Here is a 13,813-nt window from a genome sequence, read left to right on the forward strand (position 1 = left end):
GAGCAGATGAGTTTAATTCTGGTACGGGTCTCCCGCGGATCCGGATGGCTTCCATAGGCTTCAATAGACGGTGACATCAGCACAGGTCCTGTAAGCACACACCTGCTGTCTGGCTAGGTGTTCGTAAGAATTCCATAGCAACTAAGGCCGCAGGGGGTTTGTCGGGCACGTAGTCTGCCTGTAATCTGCACAGGGATGAAGAACCTGTGATGGCGTCACTGTCATGTGATCACGGGCGGAGCATATAACTCACTCATTTGGGATAAAGGACCTCTAATAACATCACTGTCATGTGATCAGGGGCGGAGCATGATGGTGACATCATCACAGGTCATTCATCCCGAGTGCAGTGCTGCTTGTGATCCCTGTTGTATGGGATGAAGAATGTATGTAGCACAGCTGTATGTGATGTACATGCAGCAGTGCTGTGTGTGTGACGTGCATGTAGCACAGCTGTGTGTGTGATGTGCATGTAGCACAGCTGTGTGTGTGATGTGCATGTAGCAGAGGTGTGAGTGTGTGACATGCATATAGCAGAGCTGTGAGTGTGTGACGTGCATATAGCAGAGCTGTGAGTGTGTGACGTGCATATAGCAGAGCTGTGAGTGTGTGACGTGCATATAGCAGAGCTGTGAGTGAGTGACGTGCATATAGCAGAGCTGTGAGTGTGTGAAGTGCATATAGCAGAGCTGTGTGTGTGTGACGTGCATATAGCAGAGCTGTGTGGCACCACCAGAAAAACTGGTACTATTATTTCCTAATAATTACTAGTAGCTCATATACATTGTGGTTGTCTTAACAAGACAACTCCTTTAGGGCGTCTTCACACAACCGTATTTGTCCAGGTTTTAGCGCATGTAAAATATATGCACCCTAAGCACAGAGAATAGAATCCATTGATTTTAATGGGTTCATTCTCATGATTGTGTTTTTCATGCGCATTTCACACGAGGAAAAAAAGTAGGGCCTGTTCTATTTTCCTGTGTTTTGTGCAGCAAAGGCTCCCATAGAAGTCTATGGGAGGTGCACAAAACCGCTAGAAAAAGAACACATCTAGACCTCATTAAACTAATAGCCTTTTAATCCACGTTTTGCGTGCGCAAAATGTGCAGTACTATACGCAGACATGTGCCCAAATGTACCTCATCCAACCTCGTTCAATATGTTGTGCTGTGGGGAGCGTTTTTGCGCATGCGGTCGTCTGAAGAATCCCTGAGGGCCCCTTCACACGGGCATATGCGCAAAAGCACTTGCGTAAGCTCAATGCATGTGCTACGCAGAAAGCTGCCATGGAAGCCTGTGACAGCTTAAAAAAAGGGAGGGTGTGATCCAGCGTATCAGCCTGTTTGGTGCCATCTCCAAACCTAGTTCATGTGCAAATATGCTTTGTTGCGGTGAGCATATTTCCACATGCGTTTGTCTATAGAAACCTTAATATTAATGACCAATTTTTCTAACCTATCAGCCGACTGAAAGGGCTGCAGCTCCATACATTTTGCAGCAGCTGAGTCTGATATTCCAGCTCTCTCATTGAAGTGAACGGCATGGAACCGCAACCCCCCGCAAAGCTGCTACAAATGGGCAAAGGAGCGTAATAGTTAATTAAATTGACCATGAGTCGGACCACCACTGATCTCATATTGATGATCGTAATAATAGGTCATCCATATTAATGTCCAGAAAAAACTTTTTAAATCCTAATTCCCATTAAATCGAAAATTTGCTTTTGAAAAATGTGCAGTTTTTCAATCAAGCCAAGAAAAACATCACGGTGCTATGCCCAAAAAACTAAGGATGCCCTAAAACATTCAACATGGGGGAAAAAAAGCAGCGTACGGAAATAGGAAAATCAGATTTTTCTATCCACTCCCAGCTAACATCTGGACACTGCATTTTTTTCTTTGCATATAAAAAAAACTTCCTATGGAAAAACCGCCATGTAAAAAGTCAGCCTTACAAGCCTATATGTGAGACGAGAGCGGCACTTCTGTACTTTAGTGCGCTTTGTACTTTTAGCTTTAGTACTTCTTTAAATAACTTTTGCAAATGGTCCGAGACGAGAACAAATAGTGAGAACTGGGGATCGTAATGTCTTTGCAAAGTAGTAACATGAATCCTTCCTGATATGAAGCCGAAGACATGATGAGCCATTAATTGCAATCATTTCTCCTGTATTGATCCAGATGCAGTTTATATAGTTCGCCTACAATAGCCCAGGCTCACAGAAGAGGCTTGATCAGCAGCAGCCACATGTGGGAACTGTTGCATCACTTCAATGTTTCCGGACTGAGGGGAAGTCAGAATTTTTTTTTTTTTGCAGAACTCTAGAAGTCTGGAAAACAAGACAAAACTGCCGGTGGCTGGGACAATCCAGGAGAGAGCGGAGCAACATCTGGAAGGAGTCCTCACCATTTTCCCTCCTTGCCAGTAAGTGACAACAAGGCAGTGGATATGGGAGCTGCTTGTATATATGCTGTGCTGGGCTGGGTGTGGTGTTGGGATGTTAATCCACAGAGCCAGGCTGTCAGATCTCTGGCATTAGTCCCTTCTTTTATGCTACTTGACTTGCACTGCCATGTCATCTAATGCAGAAGAACAATCCCAGTTGACTGTGGCCACCCTCAGGAGAGAACTCTGGAGGTATTTGGGGATTGAGTCACTTAACGGGGATTGCATTAGTTAACTCCTGGTTCTTTTGACTCATTCAGTGCAGTAGCTCAATGCTATTTCTTCATTTTTCGTGATTTTTTTTCTACTGCTAATTTGCATCCTGTAAAGATTTACATATCTTCTTCCTCAATTGACATTTGTTATTATACTCTTTGTTATGCATTTTGTTTTTTTTATAGATGTCATGATTTTTGTTTTTGCTTGCTTTAGTAAATAGCTGCAATAATCTGCTATGATCCTTACGTCGGTGATGCCATTTGATCATTTATGGCTGTTGGAGATCTGCTTATTGGTCAAGGCATTGATCAAACTTTTTCTGATTTGTCATTAATACTAATATAGTATATGCAGCAGTCTTCACAGTGCCGGGTGATGTAAGGTCACAATTTTGGCAAGGATGGAAATATTGTTCCCATTGCAAGATGTTACAGAGAGGGTCGCCCTAAATGCCTAAATTCCCCTACTATAAGTATGGGGGACACCTTATTAAGGGTCATAGACATCACAAGTGGTTCCCCCACTTATACATCAGAGTAGAGGGTCTCGCACTTTGGCAGACCTGGACTATGCATGCATTAGAGAATCACCATTCATTTGAATAGCCGGCATGAAATATTGTTCTTCCTCAGCTGGCTATACAAAGTTTCTCCCAGCAATCACAGATGATCACTGGGGGTTTGGGGAACCAGATCCACGGTGATCATCTGATCATATATATTGTAATAATGGGATTATACTACCATGTTTGATATTATACACTCTATTTGTTGTTTTTGGTGTGATATATAGTTACTTTTTTGAAGCTATATAGGTATTGATGTATAGCTGTAGTAGTCATTAACATGACAGGCGCATTGTGATAACGTCATTAACAGCATTGTAATACATTCTAGTTAAAGGGGTTATCCCAAAATCTAAAGTTAACCCCTATCCACAGGTAAGAGATAACTTTACGATCGGTAGGGGTCTCACCACTAATCCTGAGAATGAAGTTCCCCATCTTTTCGTCACTGTGGGGTCACTTCTCCCACCCGCAGTGGCGCTAGACTGAATGGAGTACAGACCGCACCTGCACAGCCACCGCTCCATTCATTTCAATAGAGATGATGGAAATTGCCAAGTGCATGTATTCAGCTACGGCACCTCCGTAAGTCCCACTGAAAATGAATGGAGCGGTGGCTGTGCATGTGCGGTCAGTGCTCCATTCAGTTTGGTGTCAATGGCAGTGGGAGAAGCGACCCCTCTCAGCGGGAGGTGCAGCAAAACCGCAGTGGGGAGACACGGGACTGTAGGTCTTGGGATCAGCGAGGGTCTTCTGTCCTGTTTTCTCCTATCAAATGTCAAGTTAATGTTTGCTATATCTGTATATCTTTAGATTACCCTTAGGAAACCTATGGCTTTCAAGTCACATTGGAAGGTTCCACTTCACAGCCTGATTCATGTTGGTGCTGGGACTTACAGTTCTAAGGCTGGATTCAGACGAGTGTATGCGTATTTGTGCACTCATTGGCACCATGTTTTTTGCATTGGCGGTTGTATATTTGTGTGTGTAACAGCGTTTTTTACGGTACTTTTTGCACTCGTGCGCATTTGCGTGCACAACCCCCTCCACCCCCACAGCCATGGTCCCGTACATTGAAATTACAGGAAATTGATTAGTCTGAGGGCTCATTCACACTACTGTGATTTCAGCGCGTATTATGCCCATGATGCACGGCTGCGTCACACTCGGTGAATAGAGTCAATGAAAGTCAATGAACTTTCATTGATCCTTTCACATCAGCGTATAAACACTGCGTGCAGATACACACGAGAATTAGATTGCAGCATGCTTTATTTCCTAGTGTACCACGCAGCGAGAGCCATACACTTTTGTATGGGCAGCGTATGCAATGCTTTCCATACGCAATACATTACGCTATGGACAGCGATACATACTCAAGCCCGATATGAAACAGGGAGAGACATTTTTTTTTAAAAAGACAGTCGCACTGCGCATGACCGCGAGTATGAGATACACGGTCATGAGCAGTACACCCGCTGCCATACGCCGGCAGAGGCCGCATCACACACACTGGTAAAACGTTGCAGGACACAGTCGTGTGAATGAGGCCTTCGTTTCATATGTTCTATTTCTCTGTGCAAATGTGCAGGAAAATAGAACATGTGGAATACAGATAGTCCCCGACTTGCGAACGTTCGATTTATGAACTTCGAAAGATACGAACTATCTGTCCTGCACAGTATGATGTAATACTATGGCATTACATCATACTGTGCAGGGACCAGGCAGGCTTCTATCAAGCCTGATAGAAGCCTGTCCGGTCAGATCGCGGGACACTGTGCGGTTGCTAGGCAGCCGGGGGCCTTCTGAAAGGCCCTAGGGCTGCCTATGCAGAGTGCCTATCAAGCCGTGCACTTGATGGGCACTCTGCATAGGCAGCCCTGAGGCCTTTCAGGAGGTCCCCGGCTGCCTAGTAACCGCACAGCGTCCCGCGATCTCATCGTGGGACGCTGTACGGGCCCCTGAACGTCGGGTGCAGGCTGTTTCTTACAGCGGGCACCGGGCGGCAGCGGTTCCGACGAGCCGCACCGCTGGTCGGAACTGTTAACACTTTAAATACCGCTCTGACAGCAGTATTTAAAGTGTTAACAGTTCCGACAAGCGGTGCCGCTCATCGGAACTGCTGCCGCCGGGTGTCCACTGTAAGAAACAGCCTGCACCCAACGCTGTATGGAGCGGGATCCACCATACAACCATTTGTTTGGACTTGCGAACAAATGGACTTGCGAACAAATGGACTTGCGAACAGGCTCCTTGAATGCAACCTGTTTGCAAGTAGGGGACTATCTGTACTTTTTCTGCATGATGGAATGGCGCACGCAAAATACGTACTTGTGAACAAACCCATTGAAATTAATGGGTTCTGTTCACTGTGTCTTGTGCGCGCAAATACGGTCATGTGAATCCGGCCTAACTAGTGCTTGTAGTTGTACAGCAGGAGTTCGAGGAGCGTAGAGGGACGGTTATCAGCTGCTCAGCAATAGGAACATTTTCTGTTTATTTTTATGTGGATATTGAAACGTTGTTACTATTTTTGTTTTGTTGTATTTGGCAATGCTCATGGTGCGCCGGAGCCTGATGGAGCCGTTACACTGTGGTCGATCGCTGGGCTCCGTCTTCCTTATTTTGTAGTGTGAGAAGCAGAAGTGAAATTTGCAGTCCTTTTAAAGAGCCCATCAGCTACTTTGTGTGCTATAGGCCGAATGCACGCGACCGGGTTGCATTGAGCGTCTTTGTGCATACGTTCTTCTGTTGAAGCCCTTATACTTACCTTCCCCGCCATTCCCTTACTGTCAGCTGTCAAACCAACCTCTGCGATGCATTCTGCAGACTACATAGGCGTGGTATGGCGTCCTCTGATTCTATATGCGTGCCATGTAGTCTGATGGAAATGTTCGGCAGCAAGTTTGACAGCTGACAGCAAGAGAATGGCGAGGTAGGTAAGTATAAGGGCAAAAACACACGGGCGTATGCACAACTACGTTTGTTGCTACTGAGCATAGTTGCGCATGTCCTGCTTTTGGGGGGTGGGTTGGGGCATTTAAACTCCACGCCACAGCTGACGAGTTTGAAAAAAACTGCGGGAAGATACGTCCTGCCCTATCTTTCCCACGTGTAGTTAATACAAGCAACTCCTATATTTTCTTGCCCTTACTATTAACGGGCGAGAATACTACTAATCTACTAATAGTAGATCAATAGTTTTGTTTCAGCCCATTATGTGGCCGTGATAATAACGGGACTAAATCACGCCCATCTGAAGAAGCCCTAAATTGTACACTCCCAGCCTCAGCGTGTCCGATACTTTGAGTCCATAAACGTAGCTTACCTTTATACTTAGATTCCCTTTGACCGCTACATGAATGGCTTCAATGAAGGCTACAATGAACAGAAATGTATGAGGGTACGTCCACATGGGTTGTATTTTCAAAAAAATGCATCTAATGTACAGCAATATTTGCATGGGTTACAATGGAGTCATAATGGATTTCACCCCACTTTTACGGGCGCATGTGCTAATACGCTTGCAGCTAGTAGTGCATGAACCTGTTTTTTTTTTTTGACTATTCAATCTGAAAAAAAAGACTGTGGGAAGATGGGTCCTGCCCTATCTATCCTGCATATAGTACTAAATGGGCGAGAATACCACTAATGAAAACGAAACCATTGAAATAAAAAAATAAATTATTCACCGCTGCAGAACAAGTCCCCCCTCTTCCTTTCTATCCACTGGATAGGGAATCAATGTCTGATCATAAGGGGCCAACTGTCTGATCATGAAAATAGAGGTCCCTTGTCCCCCCAGATGGAATGGGAACATCTTTATGGAACTGTTGACTACATCACTCAGCAGCATAGGGATGAAGAGAGCAGCAACACACATCCACAACCACCGCTTAATTAATTCAGAAGGACATTTTGTGATCGGTGGGGCTCAGAAGGACCTATTCTTGTGATCAGTGGGGCTCCCAGCAGTTGGACCCCCATTTATTGGGCACGTATCCCTATTCTATGGACAGGAAATAAGTGTTTCATTTGGCACAACCCGGTTAATAGGATGTAGGCTCAGTACGACCTGTCATATTTGGAAGTAGCTTGTGACCTACAAAAGGTTACGGACTTCTGCATGTGGAAGTTCTTGAGACTCCCTCAAGTATAACGTTATGGCAAGCAGTAAAAGAGACATACAGATCTTCCAGTTAGTGTAAAGACCGAATTGTGCCAATCTCATTCAATGAAAATCATAGTTATGCCTATTAACAACCAACATTTCCGCAATAGCACCACTAAATGCATTCTCACATAGGCGTCTGTTAAAATGCTGCGTTTTAACACGTTTGATAGCGCCTGACAGCGTTTTTTAACACACCCCATCATTACAATGGGTGAGGAGGTGCGTTAAAAAGCGCTGAAGCATACAAATATAGAGCAGACGGCGTTCAAAAACCCACGTTTGAACGTTAGTTTGTGAAGCCCCTATAGTTACGCCCCTGCCCCATGGATTTACACATGTGGATGAGATCTATCACAAACAAATCTGCATGCAGATTATAAGGGCTCCTTCACAGGGGCGTATTTGCGTGCACAAAACTTGCACGTTCAATACGTAGAGAATAGAACCCACTGATTTCAGTGGTTTTGTTCATATTCCCTATTTTTGCATGCGTGGAAAAACACGCAGCATACTTTAGTTTTGTGTGCAATAGGGATGCGCAATTCTAAGGAAGAAGAACACATCTGGAACTCATTAGGCTAAATAGCCGTATAAATCAGGGCGCGTTTGTGTTCCGTGTACAAAAAAAACATGCCCTGCAGTCGCAAAAATTACAGTAAAATACGCCGATACGTGTGCAAAAATAATCGTTCATAGCGCAAATACATTGCAATTGTGCATACGTCCTGAATCAGAAAATATGCAGAATTTCTGCGGATTACAAAAAGAACGGAATCCACAACATTTCTACAGCAAATCTGCATTAAAATCAACATATCAGACGTGCAGATTTCTATGTGGATATATTTGTGCAGATTGTTCCGCCATGCCTGAGTCCACCCTAAGTGCTGGCTTGTTTTTGAATGCTGTGCTGCGGGTCGGAGGCGCCGTCACGTGACTACAGCTGAGGACGGGATACATTTTACATATCTTGCAAAACTGCTAGGAAATAAACGAGTCAAATCATCAAGTTTGTGATCCTCCTACACAGTTATCCTGGAAGCCGTCCCAGGCGTGTAAGAGTAGAGCCATCTCACTGAGGAATCAGTGGAACAACCATCCTCTCCGCACTCACGTAAACCTCTGGATTCTGTGTGACAATGTGGTTATTTTGACCAGCTCTGACACCCATACGTGCCACATTTACTTTAGACCAATTGCAGCCAGAGCTTTATCAGTGTTAGCCCTCATCTCAACGTTAAATCGGTGACCATTTTCGGCCGCCGATTTTTCGCGCTGCGTCAAAAGATAGGTTTTGACCTATCTTTTGACGAAAAATGCTGGAGGCTCCCATAGACTCCTATGGGAGCTGAAAAAATGAGGGGGAGGGAGTTTACCTGCACCCGGTGCTCGGGAAAGAAGACAGCTGGCTATATTTAGTCATCAGAAGCAAGTTTGCCGGAGATGCAGAGGAGACGTGCGGCAGAGCGGACAGCGCCTGTTAGGGGATGCGATATCGCTGTAATTTTCTCACTGTGATATCGCTGTTGCCTGTGTGAAAGAGGCCTTCATTTTGCTTCTCTCATGATGTGTGCAAAATACAGGCATGAAAAAAAATTGTTGCATGTTCTATCTTGCTGCGTATTATGCGTGCATATATTGCAAGATAGTGTATGGGCATTGGCGGTGCGCAGCAATTATGCATGTCATTGCGTACTTGTTGTGTATTCACGCACCGCTCACAGGCAAGCACGGTTGTGTCAGCCGACCTCAATAACAATGTAAACTAAAAGTTTTACAGCTTTGTAATATACTTTATGTTTCTATTCTGCGCCATTTTCAATATATTAGTTCGCTGTCAGTGAATAGGAACGCTTTTTTGCATTCAGAGGCAGCAAATTTCGTACGCCGCTAGTCCTGCTCTAAGCTGGCAAGAGGATGCAATTATAGACCATGTTCTGTGAGCTCAGGCCGGCTTCACACAGGCGTATGAGTATTAATGCATGCATTTGTGCACACATGTCCGTGTTTCACTGTGTCTTTTGTGCATGCATGTCATGTGTATTTGCATGCGCAAAAAACATGCAAGCATGCTCCCATTGGGCAATTAAATTAGATATAAGCCTTACCCCGAAAATAAACCCAGGCTGCATAAAAAACCCCCAAAACAATACATTACCAAACAGGCGCAGTCCGCTCCGCCACTCTTCTCCTCATGAACCTCTGACACACTTGTGTGCAGGCTCTAGCCAGCGCATCCTGGTCAGGGGGTTCAAAATCCCGCCTCCAATAAGTGTTGGCTCTGATTGTTTCTCAGCCAGTCACATTGAATGGCTGTGATTGGTTCATCAAGTGCCGTAATAATTGGCTGAGCCAAGAACCAATCAGAGCCAGTGTTTCCTGGAGGTGGGATTTTTGACAGAGTATGGGAATAGAGTGGGTTTCCTGAAATGGGCCAGCTTTGAAATGATGCTCTGGTTTCAGGACAAAATTCTGTCCCAGGTCCATTCAAGATGACTGAAGCAATCTTCAGATCACCTAATCTTCACAATGCATTGGTAGTGTTGGACTACCAATGTATTATAGGCTCTCTGATTGGGCAGACGGCTCAGGTGCTCAGCACTGACCAATCTGAGAGCAGAGGGCAGTGTGCATTAGGTAGTTAGAAAATTGCTGCTGCCATCTTGGATGAGTGAAAACTTGGGCTAAAATGAGCAGACCGTTCTGGTGGCAGAGAAAACCAACTACAGGTAATATACCACCTGCACCTCCTGTTCCGAGACAGAATTTTGTGCCAAAGCCGAAGTGTCACTTTAAGAGCTGGGTAGCTTATTTTGTAAGCACATTGACTCATACATCGGCGCCCATTCAACCAGCAATGAAACAGCTGCTGGACGCCAAGGCAGCCTTAGAATTTTTTTTCCTTGCCGATATACATCCGGAGACTGTAGCATGCGGCCCTCTCTATAGTAGATTATGGGAGTTGCGAAATGCTAAACTGTTACCACAATGCATGGTCTCCTCCTCTCCTCCTCTCTATGGTGCTCATTGGGAAAAAGAACACCCATTCTCTAGGTAGGTGCAGGTTCCACATCTATGGAATATACATTTGATACGCCATAGATGTCTCATTCAGTAATACCCCTTTAACACCTTAATGCTAAAGGGCAGCAGGGTTTATATGGAGCGGGCTTGGGATCTCTGTCCACTCCATACATGCCAGGTGTGAGCTATCTTTGACAGCTGACACCCACCCAAAACTCCAATCGCAGCTGTCAATCATTTAGACAAAAAAATCTGACCGCAGCATTTAAATGGCCCAACAGAGCACGCAAGCTCCTTATGGCTCCCAAACAGCCGCCCCGCAATGAGATAGTAGGGTGCTATTCAGATCTCATGGTAGCCCAGGACCTTGTGAAGACCTCAAGCTGTGCCATGTATTTCTGCCTATTAAGATATCCCTTTAATAGAATGCCTGCAGAAATATAATATACTGCAATACTGACCTACTGCAGTATATTGTATAAGCAATCAGATGACTGTCAGTTAGTTCAATTCCCCTATGGGAGCTAAAAATAAGTTGAATTAGGTTTTTTTTAGATTAATTATTACAAAAAAAGAAAATTATTAAAAGTTTAAAGAAACCCCTTTCCCTATTTTAACATAAAAATAAAAATGCAGAAAAAAGCATGTGATATTGACGCGATGTTTTTCAGTTCACTATAAATATAGTACATCACATGGTACCATCGAAAAAAACAACTTATCCTAAAAAAAAAAAAATTAATAAATAGCCACTTGATGGCTGTATCTACGTAAAAATAAGGAAGTTACAATTTTTTTGAAAGCGGGAGGAAAAATCTAACAAAATTACGGTTTTTTTGCAACCCTTGCTAGTAATTTAACACAATACACAGTAATTTATGACAATATGGTCCTTGGATTAGAAAAGGTTATGAAAATTTTGCCCGGTCTCTGGAATACCCCTTTAAATTAGAAGCATGCCGATTTATGCTATGGATTTTCACCACAGATTTAACCCGCTTAAATGAAAGGGGTGAAATTTGTGGCGCATCTAGACCAAAATTTGCAGTAGAAAGTTCCTCCCATGTCATCGTACCCCAACAGTAACAAATCAATATATTTAGTAGAAGTTGCAGACAGAACGGCATCTAAAGTTGTAAAACCCTCATTAAAGCTGATGGGTCATGGAGAGACAGGAAAGCAGCTGCTGGACGATGTCACTAGATGGGCTACATCATTAGCTGGAGGAACACCCCACAATGGCTTGGATAGTGCCAATGCAGCTGTGTGGAAATTGACAACTGCTTTTCTTCGGCAGCTGTGGATGTTTTTCTATTAGACATTGTAGTACTCAACCCCTTCAAGGGTCAAGAATCGAAAATATAACATGTAAAAATTAGTGTTTAGAACTTCTTTCAAAATATGTTTATTGATTTTCCAGCCATCATTACAGTCTTGAATAGGCTTGTAAATGAGGGACAATGCGATATATTGTAAGGCGTGAAGGGGTTGTAGGCGGCCACCAAGGGGTACCCCTTCTGAGATTATGAAAACATACGTTTTGGAGATCTGTAGTAGTTGGACTAAGGTCGCCTGGGGTCCAGGGCAAAGGCTCTGTTCCCAGGAATGTGCCACCTACTCGAGATCGGGCCACGTCGATCCCGGTGTTTAGAACTTCTAATCTAACATCACATTTGTATTTCCGATATCAGTCTGCATACATACAATGCCCGTATCATATCTGCAGTGTCTGAAATAACAAACGATGACAAGAAAAAGGTTGGGTACCGTGTTACCCAGTAGATAGAAATGTGATTGTTCTCAGTGCATTTACAACACAAAGATGATTGCTCAAAAGATGGCTTTTGAGCGATCATTTTGCATAAACTACTAATTGGTACTAATGCCTATTAGTACCAATTAGTAGCGTGTGAACCTTTGGGAGCTATATTCAGGGAACAGACCACCCCCGCTGTTCGCTGAATACATTCCCTTTGTTCTGTCGGTGGGGCTGACAACTGAGACAATGTAGAAATGAAAAAACGTGGCAGCATCCATGGATGTGAAGAATTTACAAGAAGTGCTTTATTCTCCCATAGCATCAGCAGAAAAAGGCGACGTTTCAGTCCTCATTTGGGCCTTTGTCAAGCTTGACAAAGATGTCCATGTTATCTGCACGGCACTGCTCCTGGACTGGGAGCACCGCAGAGGAAGGGCGGTAGGGATCGCTCCACAGACACTCTAGTAGACAATTATTTACTTGAAAGCTTTAGTAATAACATCCCGCACAGCAGGCGCATGGGTGTAACTCAGTAACGTACCTCTGTGCGGTGATCCTGACTCTGGACAGCCACACAGGAAAACCTAGAAGTGTGAATTGGTACCTGTATGGTGGGTGCCTCTATACAGAACTATTTAGAATTGCTCTCTCTCTCTCTCTCTCTCTCTCTCTCTCTCTCTAGGATCTTGGGACTCACTCCATTCACATCCAGACTCCAACTGCTACATGGGTGCTTCCATGTAGCTCTGTGTTAGCACTAGGATTGAAGATTAATCCCAACTCAACTCCCTTTTTTCACTCTCAATCTCACATAACTGTTACATTTACATGCAGGCAATAATTTTATTAAAGTTAACCTTTCAAGCGCCGCAGCTGTATAACAAGCACATGGGATATGACAGGACAAGCTTTGCACAGTGCATCTACAGGAGACAAGCATGTATAACATTTATGGAGGGGACCAGGATGGTGTTCTGGGCCACTACATTAGGGTCATTCTGAGCTCATAGAGGAGCTCACCACCTATGACCTCCCTCCACTACCTAGAGCAATGTGAAATTTTGCTCTGAAGAACAGGTATTTTCGATTGGTGTAGTGAAAAACCTCTTTTACTCCGTAGTGGTGCAAAGAAACAAGCAGTAGAGTCCAACGTTGTAAAGCATACCTCAAAACTTCCAGTCATGGTCTGCTGTTAGCAAATAATCATTTTTGTGGGGCTGAGCTGCTATGTTTGCCAATGGACAAAAGGACACTAAACGGCATATTGATGTAAGAGGGGTTAGGACTGTCATGTTTTGTTTTTTTTTTCGTTTTTTTTTCAATGTAAATTGGTTGGCTGTTTCTTTAAGAGGGGCAGAAAAGGAAGAATGGTGTTGAGTGGGAAGAGGAGACAGGAAGAAGGAGAGAGAGGCCTAGTGTATGAGACAGTGGTTGATGAAGGAGTCTCTCCTTGTTAAGCTGTAGTGCTGCATAATGGTCCTTCGGATAGTGTCCTCCACCATACAATAAGTACATTGGGGAAAGCCAAGAAGCTTGGATGACGGTAAGCGAAAAGTTCCTCCATTACCAAGCTCCAATTTGCTGTGAACCCAGGTCAACCGGCCCAGAGTGAGACAAGTCC

At 44.2% G+C, this 13,813-nt stretch overlaps 1 protein-coding gene across 2 annotated transcripts in view; it reads left to right on the forward strand.

Annotated features, from left to right (window-relative positions):
- Nucleotides 1-2,309: 2,309 nt before the first annotated feature.
- The window catches only part of WIPF1 (WAS/WASL interacting protein family member 1), an 83,122-nt gene continuing 71,618 nt past the window's right edge, over nucleotides 2,310-13,813 (forward strand). Inside the window, exon 1 of one of the 2 annotated variants that reach the window (XM_066575816.1) lies at nucleotides 2,310-2,427. The gene's annotated coding sequence lies outside the window, so the exon portion shown is untranslated. Of the gene's footprint in view, nucleotides 2,428-2,549; nucleotides 2,641-13,813 lie in introns of those variants that run through there. The other variant, XM_066575817.1, reaches the window with a different exon arrangement.

This window comes from Eleutherodactylus coqui, chromosome 8, assembly GCF_035609145.1.
Source record: "Eleutherodactylus coqui strain aEleCoq1 chromosome 8, aEleCoq1.hap1, whole genome shotgun sequence".
In the NCBI taxonomy this organism is placed as follows: Eukaryota; Metazoa; Chordata; class Amphibia; order Anura; family Eleutherodactylidae; genus Eleutherodactylus; species Eleutherodactylus coqui.